Source organism: Adiantum capillus-veneris, chromosome 1 (genome assembly GCF_014529385.1).
Source record: "Adiantum capillus-veneris isolate H3 chromosome 1, ASM1452938v2, whole genome shotgun sequence".
Lineage (NCBI taxonomy): Eukaryota > Viridiplantae > Streptophyta > Polypodiopsida > Polypodiales > Pteridaceae > Adiantum > Adiantum capillus-veneris.
In genome coordinates, this window is record NC_140931.1 from 70,281,060 (window position 1) to 70,299,674 (window position 18,615).

Sequence of the window (18,615 nt, forward strand, 5' to 3'; positions counted from 1 at the left end):
ATTGGAAAAAGTAAGAAAAAATAAATTATGATTATGTAAATATATAAGAAAGGTAAAATAGGCCACCTCATGCCTGCGGGGTAGCCCATCCCCACCTTGCCTCCTTTTTCCTTCACTATTGCCCCGCCGTGTGTCCCTTTTCCTCTCCTCCACTCAAAAGGTCAACCCCCTCTCTCTTCCCCTTGTCCTTTCTCCTTTCTCTCTCCCCTCAAGCTACCCCACCTCTCACCAATAATGCATTATAACTCACCAATAATGCACCCTAACTCACATGCAACTTACCCTATCTTTCAAAATAGTATACCCCAGCCCCTCTTTCTCTCTCCTATCATATCCCATGACCCAAATACCCCCCTCTCTCTCTAAAGGGCGCCATGTCTCTTGTCTTGTAGCTAAATAACCTCCCCCACACTCACACACACTCAGTTTCACTGAAAAAAGGTGCCCACAGACCCATCCCCACCCGGTGGTTACCTGATTTTTCTTGGTTCACACACATCTGCACACAGATTCACCTCTGAAAACACTCCCCTCTCTCCCCTCTTGTAAATACTTTATTCTCCATGTCACCTCTCACTTTTTTTCATCAACCTATCTCTCTCTCTTAGTCTCTCTCTCATGAGACTGCTGTTCTGGCACATATACACACAGCCAAACAAGTGGGGCCCACAGTCACATGGCCTATGTAGATAATGATTTCTTCATTTCTAAATTCTAGAATTTCTCCCCCCTCCTCCCCTATATAAAGAGGGGTCACCATCACACTAAACACACACAACATCACCAAAGAACACACTATGCATTGTGTATGCCTAGTGCACACACACACACCCACACCATCACCATCACCATCACCGCAATCACCATGCTTGTCTTGAGCATGACCTCTACACCCTTGGCTATGGAAGATGAAGGGCAACTAAATGAAGGATGATGGCCATAATCCTCGTGCGAGTCTTCGCCATCAACTCCCACCTATCCGCCATGTGCTCTACCACTCTCTCCCTTCTCATTCCCCTACCCTATGCTCCCCATTTCATCGCCTAATTCTCTAAATAAAGCTTGAGGTTTTGTGAGTATGTTTTCTTGCAATGTTTTGCCCATGTGAGGTGTGCGGAATCGCCACCTAGTCTTGTGTTTTGGAGTGAGCTTGTGTATGTGTGAAGGGTGTGCGGATTCGCCATCCTTTTGTGGTGCCTAAGTACTAAGCCACTATACCCCCTCCCTCACTCTCTCTCTCTCTCTCTCTCTCTCTCTCACTTGATCTCATTCCCTTTCCTCTTCATCATTACTCCCAAGCATCCATCTCTCTTGGATGAAAACTTTGTTATGGTGGTGTGTTGTTTGCGTCCTAGCCGTTGAAGCTAGGTGGTGCCCTCTGTTTGCTTTACCATGACAGGCTCGAGGCGCGCCATTCGGTCCCCGGTGTTTTAGAGGCCGTCGGGGGTTCGGGGTTCGCTTTGCTCCCGTCAGCGGCTCTAGTGGCACCAAACCTTGCCCCCGGCAAAACTTCAAACCATTGTAACTTGGCATCCAGGACTCAAATTGCCGATCTCAAAAGACCAACTGACACGCTCCATAATTCAGGCACTCCACTGAAACCAGCTTTGACCACCCATCCCCATCTGTCATGTCCATCTCAGATCGGCAATGCCTTTCATCTTTGGACAGCCATAAACTGTAAACTATAGCCCCATTTGAGGAGCTGTTTGGACCATCTTTGAGAGCACCTCGAATGCATCATACTGGAGCATAACTCCAACACTTCAAACACTTGGATTTGCAACCCACATTGGCCCTTTATAGAACCCCTTTGACCTAAACCACATAAATCATATATTTCAGTTGCACCTTGCCTACCTTGGCCTCATGTGTTAAGTATGGAGCCTGATTTACCCCTTGTATCTTTCTGTGTTAAAAATGCACATATGTAAGGCCCTCGTTATGAAGAGAATCCATCTTGCATGAAGAAAAATCACTTGCCAAAAACCAAATTTTCACGGCCAGCAGTCTCGAGCAAAGCTCGAGACTGGCTTCGTCGAAATATTATGGTCGGACAGCGGCCGAAAAGTGGTCCGAAAACGGTCGATCGTTTGGTCAAAAGTCAATGGCCGATGACCGATGGACAAATTCAATGGCCGGTGGCCAATTTCATAGGCGGACTTGTCTTCTCAAGGGCGGATTGGAGGGTCTGATTTGGACTTGTCTACACAAGGGCGGCTACACATGGCTACCTCTCATGAGAGAGGGCAACCCTTTTGGCCTATAAAAGGAGGCCTCTTCTACACACAAAAATGGATTGTGGAGTTGATGTGAGGTGGTGAGAGTGAAGGAAGTACAGTTTGTGTCAAAACTACTAACGGTAATGAATGGAAGCTTAAGGTGTTAGGCATGTTCCTTCTCTTCACAAGTATTTGATATCTAAAGGACAATTGGACGATGAAGGTCACAACATTGCATTCGGAAACGAATGGTGGAAGATCTCAAAGGTATCTTTGGTGGTTGCCAAAGGAGAAAAGGTTGGTACACTTTACTTGTGTACTGTCAACTTGCAATCTTCAGCTTGTGCAACAACTACAGAAGTCAACAGTGAGGTGTGGCACTACCGTCTTGGGCATATGAGTGCCAAAGGAATGCAAATCCTTCAAACAAAGAAGCTTCTACCAGGTTTGAGAAGTGGACTTAGATTTTTGTGAAGATTGTGTTTATGGTAAACAAAAGAGTTGATTGTAGGAGCAGACCAACAGTATAACATGGCATTGATGCAGTGATTCTTTTTTATAAAAAAAACTTTTTTGCCTGCTATTCACAAGTTCTTACTATAGTTGTCCTTGGCAAATCATCGTTTGGTGCAAACTAGTGATTTTAAAAAATACTAGTACTTTTTTCTATCATCCATACACTATTTCCACAGTCATCCTCCACAAGCTACTACCACAGTCACCGTTGGCAGTCCTCGTCGCTGCAAGTTGTAGTCATGTACTTTGTTGTTGTTATTGTGGGCATGGCTCTCCACCTCTGAGCGCAACAAGCCAAAACACCCTCATTGTCTACTACAGTAACCATCACTTACACATAGGCATGGCCCCTACGATGCCATCTAGGTGTGTTATGTGCCATATCACCCAACTGGTCTACTACAGCAGCGAGTCTGTGTCGACACGGACTGGTTGCATCAATAGACCATCACACTATCGTGTTACCAACATCGATGGGGTGAAAGGAAAAACTAGTTGTTTTTTTAAATTTGTATTATTAAGTGATAATGTTTTGTATGCACTATATCACGTGAAAAGAATGAAAAAAAAAACCCTTAGGACGTGCCATCAATGCTCGAACGGTGGATGAAACTATTCCACCATGCCATAGAGCGATTTCAATCGCCATCCAGGTATCAACAACACATCAGGAGCGGATTTTTTTCACCTCTTTCACTTAATTTTGCAGATGCACATTTACATGATTAGATAGTATGGAATTATGAGTTTGACTATGAAGAGATATGTTAGCAGATTGCTGTGGCAGACATCTATAGCATACATTTCTGGCACTAACACAATGTTAATACTCAGGGAAGTGACTTGGATGGGGCACAAAGACTCTTTGAGGGTGTCAACCTCAAGAAGTAAAGTGATGGAATATCTCTATCTCTAAGACATGCAAACCTGTTGCTCTTGGATCTAGCAATGTACCTATGTCCTACGTCACCACGCTTAGTCATCAATCCGTTTTGTCACTTGAATAGAGTCCAAATACTACAAGACTTTAGGAGAAGCTCAAGGACACTTAGGGACACTATCATACCAAGTTTGGTTGCATTTCGAGGAGGTACCAAAGTCACGATCTGTTACCATATACATGTGGTAGTGATGTGTGTGAACACATAGGACCGCCGGGGAAGGTTTTCTCCCTCGATCATTGTATATACGCCCATCACTCTAGGGCTATCTATCTTTCCATTGCATACTAAGAAACACGCTGTCGTGCTGTGACACGTACATAGTGGGAACGCATGCTATAAGATCTATCTTGTGTTTTTTTAGATACATAATTATATTTCCTATAGTGTACATATGCATATTTAAGTATAATAATAAGCCTTCTATCTCATCCTATTATTTTTCTCAAGGGTAACATATCCTTACTTTACCATCAGAAAATACTATGGGAAAAGCATCAATAGCTCCGCCTCTTTAACTTGGGGCAAAAAGCATTGATTCTTTATTTCTACTATTTCATTATCATCTCACACCCTAGCTAGATCCTATATCTAGGGTAAACTCGAATATATATATATTCTATGTATTTTTTATACTTTTCTTATATTTCTTTTTAAATAGCTACTAGGAGAGAATCAAATCCTAGTGGGACACTAGGTGGCATGATTTCAAAGATACACTTATTTTAAAGCATTATTGCAAGCATGATTACAAAACTTTGTCAAGGAGCAATGTCATGCTTTCATATGGCATGAGGTGTCCTTTGGAATTAAATGAAAGTCTAGGCTAAGGAGACCACATGAAGACTTTTGCTGCCGTAAATGGACCCTATTTTGATGAATTTTTTACACAAGGTTCCAATCCGAATTGGAAAACGATTTTAAAATAAAAATCGTAGCTAATGAGCTGAAGTTTTTGCCCATATTTTTACTTTTTTATTTGGAGCCACGGTTGAGGAGATATGATAAAAATATTGGACCCCAGTCTGCCCACATCATGCAGGGGCAGCTCATTTCCAACTTTTCCAATTCCTGTTCACACTGGCTCCTCTCTTCTTGTGTAAACCCTTGCCCTCACACACACAAAGAAAGAACACAAAAGAGAATGTCAAAACAACACAAAGATGAAACCATCAAGGCTATGGTCATATCGTATCATGGGTAGTATGAAAGGGTTAATAGATGAGTTAATGGCATTCAATTTTGGGTGACCAAATATATATGTTTTGTCTAGTGATGGGGATCAATAGTGTATACAAATCCTCTTGGTTCATAGCAAGATAACTACGCTTATGTCAAAAGAAAAGTTATAGTCTATGAGAGGTAGTATGATGGGATCCGGTGATAGAAGTATTTCATTGAGTCTTTCTGGGCCAAAGAGAAACACTATACGTTGTTGAAAGCGTATTTTACGGCTAATCCATACGTTAATTCTAATAGATCGTACAGAGTGAAAGCGATAGAAAATATCATCATGTAGGTTATTCATCTAGGATAGTATGTGAGAAATGTATATATGAGAGAAGTTAAGAGATGAGAAGTTTCCTTCCCAAGCCCTATTCTTGCCCGTAGGCAATAAGGATACTGCGGGGAGAGATGTACCTATAGCAAAGAGAACCTAAAATTTGTAGAGAGGATGAATTACTTAGAGTGACAGAGATAGGTTTGGTTAAGGATATGAGATTAGATATATATATATATATATATATATATATATGTAGGATTAGATATGAAAAAGAAAACAACAAGAAATCAAGAAAACATCAATGTAGAACACAAAGTCTTACTTGACAAACCCTTCGGCACCATTATTGATGGAGAGAGAAAAAGAGTGGATAATTCCACTTTGATTGATACACCAAGTGCAAGACCTTATTTTATTAGAGTTGATCTTCCAAGGTTAGCTTGTTGCAAGAATGGCTAGTCTTCTGCTTGGAGAAAGTGTACGCTTAGGCTTATGTTAATGACTAAGTACAATTTGCCATTAGTACTCCCTCCCTCATGAATTCCTCTCATCAATGGCTTGAATGCTTGAGTGGTTTTCAAGGAAGAAGAGGTCCCCTTTTATAGGTGAAGGGAACCCCCAAAGGTTTACACAAGAAGAGAATAGCCAGTGTGAACAGAAACTGGAAAAGCTGGAAATGAGCTGTCCGTGCATGATGTGGACAGACTGGGGTCGAGTATTTTGATCATATCTCCTCAACCGTGGCTCCAAATAAAAAAGTAAAAATATGGACAAAAAATTAAGCTCATTAGCTACGATTTTCATTTTAAAATCGTTTTCCAATTCGGATTGGAACCTTGTGTTAAAAAATCATCAAAATAGGATCCATTTCTAGCAACAAAAGTCTTCCTGTGGTCCCCTTAGCTTAGAATTTCATTTGATTCCAAAGGACACCTCATGCCATATGAAAGCATGACATTGCTCCTTGACAAATCTTTATAATCATACTTGTAATAATGCATTAAAATAAGTGTATCTTTGAAATCATGCCACCTAGTATCCCACTAGGATTTGATTCCCCCCTAGTAGCTATTTAAAAAGAAATATAAGAATATATTGAGTGGCATAAAAGGGTAACCATCTTTTTGCAACATTTGTCAGCCTACTCAACGTCCTCTTCCTCATATGTGTATATATTTTTCTACGCTATTAAGTTATCTAGAGTAAATTCCCCCTCTTCGTTTAACCTTTGTGGCGACACATGCATTATACTCTTCCCAAAAATGTCACCTTAGTCATATATTTATATTACCACCCTTTTCTTTTTTGCTTTGTAAATAGAATAAGCATACAATAACCAACTATATACCCCCAAACTTTCTTACCTCTTGTGAATTAGTAGTAGAAAAATAATATATCCATCTTCCACCCCATATAGATAAATTCCCATGGAAATCAACTCTCCACTTGTCTTTACCAAAGATTATGGTCCCTCTCTACAAGTCTTCTATGCCCCCTACATAGGTGGCCCAATATCTCTTAAGAATATACATATAGTTTCTCTCCTTTCAAAAAGACTCCAATTGTATATTCTTTTCACAAGAAAATAATATTGGGCCCTCCTCTATTTGTTCAAGCATCATAGCCTTTTGAAAAAGCATGATTCCCCTTGGATGCATACAAGCAAAGGGCCCATACAAGAAGACTTGGAAGCAAAAGGTTCCCTAGCCTAGTGTGGACCTTCCAAACCGAATTCCTTGGTGCATGGGTGTGAAGAATAGTCCAAATTCATATCAAACATGTTGAGAAGGTCAATTTTTCCTTTTGAAGCATGTCATTCCGAGCTACAGGTAAAAAGTTATGGTCAAAATAGTGTAAATCTGTCAGATTCTCAGCAAAAGGGAACTGTAAATCAAGTAAATCAAGAGGGTGAGATCTTATTTTTCCCCCACTTATCTTTTAGAAGAGCAATGAGTGTTCAAGGTCACTTGCATGTGATGGGACCAACCTAAAGATGCTTTCTAAATGCCAAGATAGACAAGTTGAGATACCCCGCAGAAGCCACTCGTAGGGCCTCATGGTGGGGCCCACCTACATTATGCACCCCTATGGAGCCTTCACGGTCTAAAATGATATTTTTGGTGAATAAATAATCCCTTTTATGTCCAATATTCAGTGAGTGGTCAAAGGACACTTAATTAGGTCTAATCACTTACTCTAATTAAGTGTAGCATAATCCCACTCCTACACAACTATAAATAGGCCCCCTTGGAGAGACTCAAGGACACACACCTATATTTTCAACTTCATGTTGTTTCTTGATCAATAGTAGAGAAAACCCCAACTCTCCTTCTTTCACATCCTCCCTCCTAACCCTCCTCTTTGGAGGAAGTGCAACTCTATTCTCCACTCTTTCCATTCTACAATCTCTTACTCCATCAACCCAATAAATCATTTTTAGCACCTCAATAACTTGTAAATACATCATGATCTCTCTCATGGTTATGTTAATGATCATGAAATCATCTTCAAAACTTTCAAGTGTCGCGATTCGTGATGGTTAGCCAGCGTCTGTCCTCCCCTTAAAAGGTGTGCGAGAAATCAAGTAAGTGTTCTATTCTCAATTTACCATTGGTTTGTTTCTCCACACTTATTCAATTGGTCTAAAGAAATTTCTCACTCCAACTCTCTTTTGCTTCATTACATATGTATGTGGCTACCTCTCATGGTGATTTTATTTGTGTCACGGCATTGCATAGATGGAGATGAGCTCTCTATGCAAAGTGTGTTAGTTTGATGTAAGTGATTCTCTTGTGTGTTTGAGAGGAAATTCTTGTGCGCATGATTTTTTGATGAGTGCTTGAGAGAGGAAGAGTTTGGATGTATTATGGGTATTCTTATGGGGAGAAATTGAATGCTATTCCACAAATTGCATATTTCATTTTGATGCACGGCATTGGGCTGCATAATCGTTGATGGTGTTCAAGTGTCCAAAGTGTATATAGAGTAAGGGGGTTTTTCAAAGTGTGTTGCTTGAGTGGGTGAGTGCAAGTGTTATTTTGATTGGTTTCCTTCTCCACTCCCAAAAGAAGGTGGTGCCCCAAGTAGTGTGCGTACCTCTTTACGAATATTTTGTGAGGGTAGGCCCATTGGTTTGGGTTTAGAGTCCCCATTTCAAAAAGCTCGCCCTCATAAAGTGGTGCCCCCATGGAGGAACATATTTCCAAGTTACCTTCAAATTTTTTAGTGATGAACAATGGAGTTCCCATCTATCCATTTCATTTTGCACAACACATTAGAGTAAATGTTCACATAGATAGAAAATTCTTTTTCCAGCAACGCATTGTTTTTATGTTTGGTGCATAAAGACTTAGAGAAATACTGGCATCACCCAATCCAATTATACTTCCAATCATCAATTATGAAACTTCTTTTGATGTTCACGTTTTCGTTTTGTTTTAAAGGCAGGAACAAGGAGTGGTGAAGGGGTGCTCAAGGGCCATATGAAGGAACGAGGTCTTCAAACCAACAACGAGGAGTAGCACATGAATCACGATCAAAACAATGAACCTTTTAGGGCTATTGCTTGGAAATCCATTCATATAATCATTGCAACTAAGTTTAGGTTTCAATCTATCATAAGGAGGATATTTGGATCCACTCGCCTCAATGAAATCAATGCTTCAATTAATCCATTTATTCTACCTATGATAAAGTACGAATTAATAATGGATGTGTACATCTTCATTTTAATGTAATCAGATTTATAGTGTCAACAATCTTGTGTGGCCCGTAAGAGAAAATTTTCTTTAAAAAAAAGAAATTTCAAAAAGTCTAAAAAAAATGTCAAGTTCTTTTCCCACGTTCTATGCAAGAAGTGGGGAAGATGCACAAGAGTTTCTTGACAACTTGGAGATGGCACATCTCATATCCGGGAGAGATGAAGAGGAAGTAAAGCTACGAGCCTTCCCGTTGGTTCTAAAAGCAAAAGCTAAAGCATGGTATGAGACCTTGCAACCCCAAATCAAGTCCAATTGGGAGAGACTGCGAGCAAGCTTCCTCTCCAAGTTCGGGCACGGTGATACTTCTGAAGGACTATGGAAATGTCTTATTGGACATAAGCAGGTATCACTTGAAGACTATCCCTCTTATGAAGCAACCTTTGTCAATCTATGGGGTAGGTGGGAGGCTACATTAGAAAATCATGGTGGTGCACCTAACTTTCTAAAAAAAGAGAGATTCATGGTTGGCTTGTATCCACTTTTAAAGGCTAAAGTAGAGCTAAAATTCCCATCCACCTTTGAAGAAGCACGTGAAGTAGACATCATCAAGTTTAGAAAACTACACTTCCAAGCACATAGAGAAAGGGGTTTGAATGAAGTGAGTGAGAGGGAGTCTTCACAAACCATGGAAGCACCAATTAGGGCCCCTCTTGCACAATCTTCCCAAATAGGAGATAACTCTCAACAAGAGGTTTTACAAAGGCTAACTCAACAGCTTGAGAACCTCACTCTGAATCTAGTACAAGGCCTACCTCAACAACGACAACCAAGAGAAGGGAATCGCAATCAACGAAGACAAGCTCAAGAGTTGCGATGTTGGAATTGCAATGAAATGGGCCATGGCATGTACAATTGTCCACATCCAAGGCGACTTCCGGGAGACATATATCCCCCCAGACCGCCTCCTCTCACTGTGCAGCAAGAACTAGCTCAAGGCCCACAAATCCTTTGTCGACCACCACCACCAGCAAATATACCTCCCGTCCCACATGAGGAGGAAGAAAGAAAAGTCAACATCATCAAGCTAGAAGAGGTAATAGATGAGCATACTCTAAACTTTGATGTTATGCCGACAGAAAAACACACAAGAGCACATGATAAGGATGAAGACATGAGAAGTGAAGGAACAAATTCACCCAGAAGGGACAAGAAGAAGAAGTCAAAGATGGAAGAAGCTGAAAGTAGCAGGAAGAAAAGATCGAGGCGAAGGGAAATTGGTATCAACGACTTCCCATTGGGAAAGGAGCTAGAGCCCTACAACATCCTGGAGGATTTACAAACCCAAAAGCCAAACATTTCATGGCCTCAACTTCTACACCTATCAGCCAAAGTAAGAAGGCAATGGCCAAAGTTGGTAAGTACAAGAATTCCAAAAAAGAAAGAAAATCTTTCCATTAAGGTTGTGGCCTCAAAGCTACAAAAAGATGTGGAACCCATTGTGGATGCTTACATAAGGGGTAAAAAGGTGTGTAATGTATATGTTGATGGTGGAGCTCAAATGTGTGTGATCACGGAAAAATCAATGAACAGGTTAGGGCTTGAAATTACAAAGTCCTCTAATTGTCAAGCTAGGCTAGCCAACAACTCAAGTGTGAAGTGTTTGGGGATCATTGAAAATGTAAAAGTCTCTGTATGTAACATAGATGCACGAGTGGATATGTATGTCATGCTAGCTAAAGGGGAGGGCTATCCCATCATCCTAGGGAGGCCTTGGCTCATTGCTGTGAATGCAGATCAAAAATGGGAAAGTGGTCGTTTGATTCTTAAGAAGGGTCAACCGGTGGTGTATGATTGGCGAGAAGGAAAGCAACTAGATATCAACTATGAAACCACAGCAGATGAAGAGAGAGAGGAGGAGAGTCCTTACTCAAGTGATGAGGAAGCATCAACCAGTGCATCAACCAGTGAAGAGGAGTCTTCTTTGGAGGTAATGGGAATTGTATTCAATGCCAACACTCAAGATGTTCCAGTAGAAGAAAAGTCAACAGACAACCACACACGAGGGGATGAAAGATGCCACCACCTTGAAGAAGGATTTGAGAAGATGCTTGCAAAAGATCTTCCTTGTGAGGAGAAGAGGTCCTACATCAATATGTTAAGGAGGTATCCCAATTTGTTTATCACTGACTACTCACAAATAAGAGGTGTAGATGTAATAGAGCATCGAATTGAATTGAAACCAGGGACCAAACCCGTGGCTCAAAAGTTAAGGCGACTAGGATCTGTGCAACAAAAGGCTCTCCTACAAGAAGTGAATCGACTCTTGAAGGCTGGCTTCATCTATCCAGTATCCAACTCCGAATGGGTATCACCTATTGTAGTCACTCCCAAGAAGAATGGTAAGTGGAGGGTTTGCGTGGATTACAAACCCCTCAACGCTGCGACAAAGAGGGACCACTTCCCTCTCCCTTTCCAAGATGAAATTTTGAATGAAGTAGCAGGTCACGAATGCTACATTGTGTGTGATGGGTATTCAGGATATTTTCAAATTCGAATAGCAGAAGAGGACCAACCAAAAACCACCTTCATCACACCTTGGGGATGTTTTGCATTCAGAGTAATGCCTTTTGGGCTCACCAATGCTCCTAGCACCTTCATGAGATTCACAATATTTGTATTTTAGCCATTCTTTGGAAAATCCATAAGAGTCTTTATGGATGATTTCTGTATTTATAGTTGTAGATCACTTCATTGCCAAAAGGTTGAAGAGGGGCTTAAGAGGCTCCATCAATTTGGGGGACAACTCAACCCAGAGAAGTGTCATATCGGGGAATCTCAGGTGGTTTTGCTAGGCCATGTGGTTTCTTCACAAGGAATTCAAGTGGATCCCTCTAAAGTAGAGGCCCTTTTGTCATTATCTCCACCAACAACAACTAAGGAGCTAATGACCTTCAACCACAAAGTGAGGTACATGTCTCGCTTCATCCATCTCCTAGCAGAAGCCATCGCCCCTTTGCATAGGTTGGCAATCCAATCTACATTTGAATGGGGGAGGGAACATGCAAAATGTTTTGAGGAAGTGAAGGGCATTCTTAGCTCTCTCCCAATCCTAATGCCACCAGATCCAAAGGAGACCTACTATGTCACTCCAAGTGTAGGTTTCGAAGCAATTGGTGTTGTTTTGATGCAAAAAGATCCTAAAACATCATACATGAGGTCGATCTATTTTGCAAGCAAGGTGATGACTCCGACCGAGAAGGGATACACTGAAATGGAGAAAGTGGTCTTTGCAATCTTGTTTGCGGTAAGGAAGTTTCGATCGTATCTTCTCCCTGTGCCATTTGTTTTTCTCACCTTAGAGCACAATCTACCATATGTAGTACAACACATGAGCCTCTCATCTAGAATAGCAAAGTGGGTGCTTGAACTCCAAGAATTTGAATACACTTTCCTTGTAGAAGATAGCACAAAAGCAGGACTTGCAGACATTCTCACCTACAAAGTGAGAGAAAGGGAAGGATCACGACTACAAAGAGAGGAAGGCTCAAAACAGTTCAAAATAAAGGAGATTGATAATGCCCATACTTTATTCTTTGACAGAGCTTATCAACGCCAACAAGACAAAGCAGCAGGGGGGATCATCATTTTAAACCCACAAAAGGAGGTAATGGTTAGAAAAGGTATCACTCTACCCAATGTTCACTCTAACAATGAGGCTGAGTATGCTGCTCTAACCCTTGGGTTAGAAGAATGCAAAGAATTAGGCATACAAAGACTTATTATAAAAGGTGATTCTTTGCTAGTGGTCAGGCAAATCCAAGGGACTTGGAGGTGCAAGAATCGTACATTGTTTGAGTGGCTTAGTAGTGTAAAAGCTTTGATGAAGGGTTTTAAATCAACACAGGTACAACACATTGTAAGAACTCATAACAAGGAAGCAGACTTACTCGCAAATGAAAAGCTTCAAATGGCGGTAGGAGGTGTGAAACTATATGAACCCAAATATCAAGGTCAAGAGGAGCTAAAAGACATTATCTTCTTTCTACAAGCATGTGAGTGTCCCAAACACTTAGACAAGGTGCAAAGACATAGACTAGTTAAGAAGTCCACACCTTACCAGTTGATCGGGGATGATTTATATCACAAAGGGAAAGATTTGGTCTTGAGGAGAGTACCAGGTGTGCAAGAGATAGAGAAAATTCTTCTTTCATGTCATGATGATGTCTGTGGTGGTCACTTTTCTCAAGATATTACAAGTAGGAAGATTTTACAAGCAGGGTTTATTTGACCGAGATTACATCATGATGTCCAATATTGGTGTAAGGCATGTAAGCCATGCCAAATTGTTGGGGATAGACGACTAACATATGAGCCTCGAGTCCCAATAATATCTTATGGCCCTTTTGAAAAGTGGGGTGTGGATGCAATAGGTCCCCTACCTCGTACTTCTACAGGGAAGGTTTTCATCATCATGGGTGTTGACTACATGACACGATGGGCGGAAGCAACAAGCACAACCCGAATCACAGCTGAAGAGGTATCAAAGTTTATTTTTGACCATATTTGTAGTAGGTTTGGAACACCCCTAGAAATCTTATCAGATCGAGGCCCAGGTTTTAGGGCTGACCTTCTGAATGATCTCTTGAGGAGGTTAAAAGTGAAACACCTACATTCCACACCCTACTATCCTCAATGCAATGGATTGGTGGAAAAAGTGAATGGAATGATATGTAAGATCATTTCTAAGCAGGTTGTGGACCGGCCTTATGATTGGGATCGCCATTTGACGGCTGCTCTTTGGGCATATAAGACATCTTTCAAGGTATCTACCCAATTCACCCCTTTTCATCTAGTTTATGGACAGGAAGCACTTCTCCCCATTGAGGTAGAGCTCTCAAGCTTGCGCGTTCTTGCAAGAGTGGCAAAAAAACCAAAAGAGGTTCTACATGAAAGGATCTTAGATCTCCAATGACTTGAGCTAGATAGAGAAGAGTCCATTGATCACTACATCACCAAAGCGACAAGCCAAAGGGATAAAATCAAAAAGAAGCTCAAGGGGAAAGGATTGAAGGAAGGTATATTGGTTCTTCGCTATGATAACCGAGTTGATACTCGACTTGACAAAAAGTTTTTGCAAAGATGGGAGGGACCTTTCATGATAAATTTTTTTTTTGGGAATGGTAGTTACACAATAGCAGATTTATCAGGAAAACTCCACAAGACCAGAGTCAATGGATGGAGATTAAAGCCCTACTTTCAACGTATCAATCCGTTGATAGGCAGTCATCTGCCTACATCGTCTAAGCTCCAAATTGACATGGCTCCCTTCGGCTTTGCAAATGCTCCACCTATTTTTAAAGCTTTGATGTGCAAAGAAGAACCAGCCTTGGAATCTGAACATACCCAAGGCAACCCTCCCATCTCCGATTTATGGGATTGAGGTATACATATAGTTTCTCTCCTTTCAAAAAGACTCCAATTGTATATTCTTTTCACAAGAAAATAATATTGGGCCCTCCTCTATTTGTTCAAGCATCATAGCCTTTTGAAAAAGCATGATTCCCCTTGGATGCATACAAGCAAAGGGCCCATACAAGAAGACTTGGAAGCAAAAGGTTCCCTAGCCTAGTGTGGACCTTCCAAACTGAATTCCTTGGTGCATGGGTGTGAAGAATAGTCCAAATTCATATCAAACATGTTGAGAAGGTCAATTTTTCCTTTTGAAGCATGTCATTCCGAGCTACAGGTAAAAAGTTATGGTCAAAATAGTGTAAATCTGTCAGATTCTCAGCAAAAGGGAACTGTAAATCAAGTAAATCAAGAGGGTGAGATCTTATTTTTCCCCCACTTATCTTCTAGAAGAGCAATGAGTGTTCAAGGTCACTTGCATGTGATGGGACCAACCTAAAGATGCTTTCTAAATGCCAAGATAGACAAGTTGAGATACCCCGCAGAAGCCACCCGTAGGGCCTCATGGTGGGGCCCACCTACATTATGCACCCCTATGGAGCCTTCACGGTCTAAAATGATATTTTAGGTGAATAAATAATCCCTTTTATGTCCAATATTCAATGATTGGTCAAAGGACACTTAATTAGGTCTAATCACTTACTCTAATTAAGTGTAGCATAATCCCACTCCTACACAACTATAAATAGCCCCCCTTGGAGAGACTCAAGGACACACACCTATATTTTCAACTTCATGTTGTTTCTTGATTAATAGTAGAGAAAACCCCAACTCTCCCTCTTTCACATCCTCCCTCCTAACCCTCCTCTTTGGAGGAAGTGCAACTCTATTCTCCACTCTTTCCATTCTACAATCTCTTACTCCATCAACCCAATAAATCATTTTTAGCACCTCAATAACTTGTAAATACATCATGATCTCTCTCATGGTTATGTTAATGATCATGAAATCATCTTCAAAACTTTCAAGTGTCGCGATTCGTGATGGTTAGCCAGCGTCTGTCCTCCCCTTAAAAGGTGTGCGAGAAATCAAGTAAGTGTTCTATTCTCAATTTACCATTGGTTTGTTTCTCCACACTTATTCAATTGGTCTAAAGAAATTTCTCACTCCAACTCTCTTTTGATTCATTACATATGTATGTGGCTACCTCTCATGGTGATTTTATTAATGTCACGGCATTGCATAGATGGAGATGAGCTCTCTATGCAAAGTGTGTTAGTTTGATGTAAGTGATTCTCTTGTGTGTTTGAGAGGCAAGTCTTGTGCGCATGATTTTTTGATGAGTGCTTGAGAGAGGAAGAGTTTGGATGTATTATGGGTATTCTTATGGGGAGAAATTGAATGCTATTCCACAAATTGCATATTTCATTTTGATGCAGGGCATTGGGTTGCATAATCGTTGATGGTGTTCAAGTGTTCAAAGTGTATATAGAGTTAGGGGGTTTTTCAAAGTGTGTTGCTTGAGTGGGTGAGTGCAAGTGTTATTTTGATTGGTTTCCTTCTCCACTCCCAAAAGAAGGTGGTGCCCCAAGTAGTGTGCGTACTTCTTTACGAACATTTTGTGAGGGTAGGCCCATTGGTTTGGGTTTAGAGGCCCCATTTCAAAAAGTTCGCCCCCAATATATATATTGGATTTTACCCTAGATATAGGATCTAGCTAAGGTGTGAGATGATAATGAGATAGTAGAAATAAAGAATCAATGATTTTTTTGCCCCAAGTTAAACAGGCGGAGCTATTGACGCTTTTTCCATAGTATTTTCTGATGGTAATTTTCTGATGGTAAAATAAGAATAGGTTACCCCTGAGATAAATAATAGGATGAGATAGAAAGCATATTATTATACTTAAATATGTATATGTACATTATAGGAAATATAACTACGTATCTAAAAAGTTACAAGATAAATCTTGTAGCATGCGTTCCCACTATGTACGTGTCACAGCACGACATCCACCCCCTCTAAACCTGCACATCCTCCGGCATGTGCCAGCCTCATGGTAACTTGTGAAAGAAATTGTATCCCCTGTCATCCCATGACCTCCTCTAGGATCATATGGGTAACTCAAAAACTTGTATTGTACTAAGCATTGAGATTCTTGGCATCTTTTAATTCCTCTCGGATCAGAAGGAATTGTTATATACATCTTTCTCCAAAACATCTGTAACAAATCTCCATTATGCGCAAAATCTTCATGACAAAGAGACATAAGTTCCTCATCCTCCTCTTCAAAAAACACTTCCAGGCTTCCTGTAATATACTTGAAAGATTTTTGAAACTTCACTTCAACCTTCTCACCAACCTCTAAATCCATATGTACCTCTTTCGCATAGAAGTCTGAATCTGCATCTTCATTCTCAAAAGAATCCTCTAGATAGCCTTTCTCAACATCGAGAGAAACCTCATAAATATGCATGGTAAACCTCTCATCATTTCTCTCACCTTTTACCAAATACCTCTCCAGCTTTACATCATAAAACTTTGCATACCTCTCAAATATGGTGTCTAATTCCCTTTCCAAATCATCCTGGTAGGTATGCTCCTGGTCACTTGTAACCGACTGCTCAAAAACCTCCTTGGAGTTAGTCTCTAACACAATATCTTCACCCCTTCTTCCTTTTTGACCCATCCCTAAATTATCTTCAACTGAATCATGTCTCCACTCATCTAGGGAGAACCCTTCTTCATTACATGACTCTGGTGTCAGCATAGAGCTAGCATCCTATTCTTGCTTCAAGGCATCATCATGTATACCCTTCATATCCATAGCAGATAGATGCTCACAAACCTGCTTGCAATTTATACCCTGTGACACAAGACCTAAATCCCTTTTATGCCTCAGATATTGTTTGCATACCTGCAGAGGCAACCGAAATTCTTAAAACCTTGTATAGTAGGCACTGTATGGAAAGCATCTTTATTTGCATCTTCACACAGATCAAAAATATCACCCCAATCACAGACCATATCCAAAGAGGTCTCTTGCTCTTCTACTCTATCCTCTGATGTCACTTCAACCTGTATAGCATTCCCTAACATTTCTCTATCTTTGATTTGTGAATCTTGAAGATTCATAGCTTCATCCGCAGAACCCCAATCCTCATGCAGAGAATCTACATCTGTCATTCCTGCAAACACGACTTCAAAAACGTCATCATCACGAATAGGCAATCCAAAATCAGATGCTGCTGAAGACTCCAAACTTTGCATAACACCTTCCTCTACCATTGAATTGTGAAAACTTGCTGCATCTAGCTCTAAATAAGGCACACTTTCATGAGTCATCTACATCACATCTGCTACCCCATATATACAAGACATACATATTACTTGGTCAATGCACTCCTCTTCTTCCACCTCGTCTAGTTGAGGTACTTCACAATCCGCAATGCTACTAGCAGAGCTATATTCACAAAGGAAGAGATTTTCAGTCACCCCCTCTGAATTAGCACTTTCCCAGCTAGGCATATCCATTTGGGTAGTACCACATGCATCAAAATCGCATAGGAAAGCATTGATAATGACTTATTCATCCTGGTATATGTCTTCAGCATAGGCATCCGGCTCTTCTAAACTTGGTAAAAGTTCCTGGATCTGCTCAAAAGTAGATTGTAGCACATCACTAATAAAGCCGTCTTCCACTTATTTTCCCTTCACATCCTCTGTCAAAACCATAGCATCCTTATCCTTGTATATACACTCATGTGCATCTTCAAACGAATCAAAAGGAGCGTCCAAATCATCTATCATAGCCGACGAGTTTGCATCATCCTCTAAGTCGCTTTGAGCCATTTTAGGCGCTTGGATAGCATCATGAGAGTCATTATCTTGAGATACGAAGTTTACAAGACCCAAACATGCATAAATAGATTCCACTATGTCTGCTTCATCTGCATACAATAAATTTTCATCTTGCAAAAGATATGCATCTATTACTGCTTCTAAATTAGCATGTATGGATGTGTTGACACTTGCATGGATTACAGGAGACATCAACTCTAGCTGGTCACATCCACTTCCACTCTGCTCCATCTCTTGGTCTTGATGTTCCAAGCATACCTGTGTTATAGCTGTAGAAAACTCACCCCAGTTGCTTGCATATACACTTGCATAGTCTTGAACTTGGTGCTTGAAATCATCACTCACAAGTTCAACAAATGCTGCAATCATCCGAGCTTCTGGAATTACTTGAAGCCTCATCTCTGTCACATAGCACTCAAGATATCCTTCTGGATCATAGCCTTCGAATACATTAAGCTCAA

At 40.7% G+C, this 18,615-nt stretch overlaps 1 pseudogene; it reads right to left on the reverse strand.

The window, feature by feature from the left end:
* The window catches only part of LOC147464940 (uncharacterized), an 87,436-nt pseudogene extending 69,798 nt beyond the window's left edge, over positions 1-17,638 (reverse strand).
* Between the last annotated feature and the right edge of the window lie 977 nt (positions 17,639-18,615).